Source organism: Chrysochloris asiatica, unplaced genomic scaffold (genome assembly GCF_000296735.1).
Source record: "Chrysochloris asiatica unplaced genomic scaffold, ChrAsi1.0 scaffold00075, whole genome shotgun sequence".
Classification (NCBI taxonomy): domain Eukaryota; kingdom Metazoa; phylum Chordata; class Mammalia; order Afrosoricida; family Chrysochloridae; genus Chrysochloris; species Chrysochloris asiatica.
In genome coordinates this window covers 3,615,126-3,620,712 of record NW_006408593.1, presented here as the reverse complement: position 1 = coordinate 3,620,712, position 5,587 = coordinate 3,615,126, and the positions used below count along the sequence as shown (strand labels likewise).

Genomic DNA, 5,587 nt, shown 5'->3' with positions numbered 1-5,587 from the left:
ATCTTTACGGGAGTAGAAAGCCTCATCTTTCTCCCGCGGAGCGGCTGGTAGTTTCGAACCACTGACCTTAAGGTTCGCAGCCCGATTCGTAACCACAGACTCATAGCCACCATATATATATGATTTCTGAGGAGTGGCTGGTGAGTTTGAACTACTAACCTTGTGGTTTGTTATCCATTACTTATCCTACAGTGCCATACAAGAATTCTTCCAAAAGAACAGGTGTTAGGATTCTAACACATATTTTGGAGATCAATAATAAACAGTAAGAGGAAGGCTTTGGAGTCAAAATGGATTTACCAACTCTGTCACTTACCTTTTTCTTGATAATTGACTTAAATATCTGTGCCTCAGTTTCTTTACTTATAAAATGGAAATCATAATTAAAATATTTCCTAAGGCAGTTATTCATCTTAATTTATAAGATGGTGTTGTTGTTAAGTGCTGTCGAGTTGGTTCTGAGTCATGGTGGTGGTGGCGGTGGTAGCGGTGATGGTGATGTGCCGTGGAGTTGGTTCTAACTTATAGAATCTCTGCATAGGAGTTTCAAGGCTGTAAATCTTTCTGGGCCCAGAAAGCCTCATCTTTCTCCCATGGAACTGCTGGTAGTTTCGAACTGCTGACCTTGAGGTTAGTAGCCCTACCAGAGTTTCTTGGTTCCAACTCATAGCAACCTTACATAGAGTTTCCAAGGAGAAACTGGTGGGTTTGAACCTCTAGCTTTGCAATCCAATGCTTATCCAACATCACTATATTCCTGAGATAATGTGGAGAATTTAATCCAATGTCATAAATATAGTACCAGCTTAAACTAGTCTTCATTATTCTACTTTCAACATTAACAACAAATCTGACATGTTGGCTATAAAATTATCATTGTGAATAGTTATTTCAACTATCACTCAATTCTAGAAATAATTTTAGGAAATGTTACTGATTATTGCAAGAGAGCAACATATGAATACTTCGCCCAAAAATATGATTTTCCTTGAAAGGTATCTGAAGGAGGAAAAAAATTTTGAGGTCATGACAAATCCTGCTGTACGCTGTTAGTACTTTTGTGCAGCTTCTCATTTCTTCAAAATTCCAGTTTCTTCCCTTCAGCAAAAAGATAAATGCAACATAAACAGCTGAGCCACTGGCCACCAATCCCCAAAGAAATGTAAATCCTGTAGGTGAGAAATCACATTTATTAAGCATCAATAGGTACGTGATTGATTTTTTCAAATCAATATGTGAACATCAAAATAATTTATTACAGTGAGCTTACTTATCATCTTGTTTCAAGTAATTAATTGCCCTGCACAGAAAAAACGCCAGTAATTGAGTACATGCAATAAAATCAGAAACTCTCTTACTTTGTCTAAGCATGCGAGTTCTGCTCATACTTATGTTTAAACATGTCATTAGAAGAAAAATTGTCACATAATTGTGAAATGAAAGGGACCTATGAGGGTATTCTATACAAAGCCTTTCCTTTTATGGTGGAGAGACTATTCAGACTCAAAGTACTTTAGAGACATGTCATAATTGTTTAACTGCTTGTGGTAAAGTTATGAATTGAATTTTGTTTTGAGTCTCATTACAATGTCTGTATTTACTTATTTTCATTTTTATTATTTCAAAAATAAATGTGTAAATTATACCATTTATTTTATAGTTACCATGTCTGTTTTTCTAATAGGGTTTAGGTAAACTGTATTGTTTTGAACTACAGCCCAGGGGAATAAGCCAAGAGCAAGAACGACTCAAATATGTACAAAATCAAAAGCCAAACACTGCCATCAAGCCAAGTCCAACTCCTAGTGACCTTAGAAGACAGAATAGAACTGCCCTCTAGGGTTTCCTAGGTTATAAATCTTTATGGGAGCAGAAAGCCTAATATTTGTCTTTGGAAGCAGTCGGTGGATTTGAACAACTAACTTAGTGGTTAGCAGCCTGATGCTTTTCCCATTCTGCCACCAGGACTCCAATCAAATATATGCACAAAGGTATTTATAGGTAAAAACTACCACAATGAAATTCAGAAGACAGGTTTCACTAGCACAAGAAAATGAGCAAAGAAATAAAAGTCTGGCAAATGTATAGTTCAGTAAAAATTAAAACAAATATTAATAAATCAGCGAACAAAAACAAATATCAATATATACACAAGTATATACATATATTTTTGTGTATGTGTATAGCAGGTATAGGATTATCTAAAATTGGTAAGTTTTATTGGGGGGTATTGCATGGAAAAAATGTCTAATTCCAAAATTCTTCTAATTTGTTTAGTATGATTTCAAATCACTGTATTTATTTTGTCTTCTACCAGGTGTGAAGCAACGTAGATATCTAGAGCACTTCTTCAACTTCTTTTGGCTTACTCAGGAAGATCAGGACCTTTTGGGAAGATTTTGGTAAGTCCCAAGTACCACCAATCTCTTCTCCTGGGGTTTCCCTTTTTGCTCCCCCAGTTTGCAATAAAGTACGTTTCAATAAGAGTAAAAAGTACATGAATGAAAAACCAAGCATTAGTTTATGAATGATGCAGTTAATATTTGAGGAAATTGCATGACCATAAAAAAATGTTTGGTGGGCGGAGCTTCTTACCATATGATTGAAGCAGAACTTCTAGTACCTGGACATATAGCCCTAGGAAGTGCTGGACAACTGCAGGTTCCTCCAACATACTTACTCAATAAAGTATCTTGTGTAGAATAGCAGACATACTGTTTCATTCTATAAGAGAAGATGACTTAAAATTATAAATGCCAAATTACTGCTTCCAAATTCACCAGTCAAGTTTATCTTTTGTCTGACAAGAGAAAAGAATGAAGGGGTGGGGGGAGGTCAAAAGGGTTGTTATAATGAAGGTTCCATCACATGGGGAGAGGGGGAATCAGAAATGAAGAATAAATATTGTTCTCTAATACATTAACGTAAAAGAAAGCCCTTACAACAAGAAAGAGAACTCTTTGGGGCTGTATTAGAATTTTCTTAACCTAGTAGTGCAAAAGAAATTCCTTGTGGGTGATGCGGGCAATTCAAGCACAAAGATTTCATCTACTTTACGAAACAAGCCAGATTCTAGGTTGAAATTTTATCAGCTGTTGTTAGAAGTTGTGTGTTTTCAGATTCACAAAGAGGTCATAAATGGTTATGTATAGTTTTTTGGCACTTGTAGTTTTAACTATTAAAAAAATACTCCAAAAACCCATTGCATGTAAAAAATGGTGGGGTTAATAGCAGAACATGTTTAGTATTTGTTTCTTCTATTTTTGTGTTTCTTCATCTGGGATTATTACATTATGGAAGACCATCCAGTCCAGTGTCTACTAAACTATTGGGAGTCATAATTATACAAAGTTGACATATAACCTTCACAGGGCCCTAATTTAAGACCTCAGGATTCTTTTTGATATAGTTCTATTGAGATCATATGTTCATTGTTGATATTTAGTAAAGGTTAAGTCCCTGGATGGTAGTGGTTAAGTGCTTGACTACTAGCTGAAAGGTTCAAACACATCCAGAGCTACTTTGGAAGAACAACCTGATGATCTGCTTCTTAAAGCCCACACCCTTGAAAACTCTATGGAGCACAGATCTGCTCAGACATGCATGAGGTTATTGTGAGTCAGGGCCAACTCAACAGCAACATCAGTAAAAATAACCATTGAATCAATGGTTGAATGAATAGTTACATTCGATCGTACCTCCTGTAAAAATATATAGCCTCTGGAACTCTATACCGGGTCACTTGGGGCCAGAACCTTCTCAATGACACACAGCCACCAACCACCACCACCATATGAGACTCTGCTCCAATTGTACATGTTTGCCCATGTATTTTGAAATAAGTCAACGCCAGTTTTCACCTTCTTCCCATTTCCTCAAAGTCTGAAAACCCTCATCCTTTTAGCATATAAGGAAGTCAAAGTGAACCAAGAAAACCCTGATAAATTAAGGAAAAGCTATGCCCATCCCCAGTAGATCTATCCTAAAGAATTTATCTCAGAAGTTTAAGGCTATCTGATTTCTGAGCACCAATAAATCACAGCATAATGAAATCAGATCGTACCAGAAACATTGCAACTTTAATTTGGACTTGAGATTTATGAAGTTCCTAATCATGTTTAGAATCAGTTAGTGAAATGAAAGCTTAACAGGTCCTATAGGAATGTTTGGACTTTCAGTCCAAGAACCTTTTGTAAATTATGTTTAATCTTAGGGTAAACAGAAAATACATCCTCTCATTTGATTGTTTGTAGCAGGCTAACAGCTATTCCAATTCTGTTAGGAATAAAGAGTTTCATGCAAATTGTGTCCCATTTAGAATTGTAATACTCTTAGAAATTGTCCCTATTAGTTGTTGGTGTTGGTGTTATGTGCCGTGGAATCGGTTCCGATGCATAGCGACCCTGTACAGGGTTTCCGAGGCTGTAAATCTTGATGGGAGCTGAAAGCCTCATCTTTCTCCCACGGAACCGCTGGTAGTTTCGAACTGTTGACTGTGATATTAGCAGCCCGATTTGTAACCACTACGCTACGAGAGCTCCTTGTCCCTATTAGTACTTAGGTTTATTTCTCACCTCCTGTTTCTAAACGAAGTACCGTTTTTTGAAAGATAGTTAAATGGCCTGAGCAGCAGATTGGAACAAGTAAACTGAATAGCCTTGTCAGGCTTCTGATTCAGACACAGTAAGAAGACATCTACACAGTTAAGTTGCAGTGGCTGTTCCTTTATGATTGACATTTTTATTTAAGAACAAATAGAGTTCCACCTATTCCTGGGAACATATCTATAAATTAGATCTCCCAATGTCTAAAATGAGATATGTAATTTCAAGTGAAACAATATTATTGCTCCAATCTAAAGAGAACTTAATGGATATTTGCTATTATCACATCCCTGGGAAATTCTTTGATAAAAAAAAATACATGACTTTTTCCAGCTTGGGTTGTCTCTGAAATGTGGTTGTTTTGGTAGTGACTGAAATAGTTGTTAGATCTGATCCATAGAGTTCTTGTTAATAGAACAAACATGTCCACATTCCCATGACTTAGACCCTGGTTAACAAATCTACATACCATAAATCTTATGTAATCCTAATTAAGGAGACATTAGATCCTATGGAATGCCTCCTCCTTGCTCTTTCAATTAAAAAGCGAATTAAAACACTCAGTGGTGGCAAATGTAGAGAAAGCCTACTTTCATAAACTGCTATTGAGAATGTTGTTGTTAGGTGCCATGGAGTCGGTACCGATGCATAGTGACCCTATGCACAGCAGAATGAAAACTGCCCGATCCTGGGCCAACCTCACTACTGTTGACACCCTTGAGTCCATGATGCCGCCACTTGGCCAATCCATCTCATTCGGGTTCTTCCTCTTTTTCTCTGACCCTCCACCTTACCAAACATGAGATCCTTCTCCAGCGACTGGTCCCTCCTGACGTTATGTCCAAAGTATGAGAGATGAAGTTTGCCCATCTTGGCCTCCAAGGAACACTCTGGCTGCACTTCTTCCAAAATGGATCTATTGGCAGCCCATGGACTTTCAATATTCTCCTACAACACCATAATTCAAATGCATCAATTCTTCT

At 37.1% G+C, this 5,587-nt stretch overlaps 1 protein-coding gene across 1 annotated transcript in view; it reads left to right on the top strand.

Annotated features, from left to right (window-relative positions):
* The first annotated feature begins 2,329 nt into the window (after nucleotides 1-2,329).
* Nucleotides 2,330-5,587, top strand: part of LRRC4C (leucine rich repeat containing 4C) — a 269,415-nt gene continuing 266,157 nt past the window's right edge. The window contains exon 1 of the mRNA XM_006865020.1: nucleotides 2,330-2,402. The gene's annotated coding sequence lies outside the window, so the exon portion shown is untranslated. The remainder of the gene's footprint in view (nucleotides 2,403-5,587) is intronic.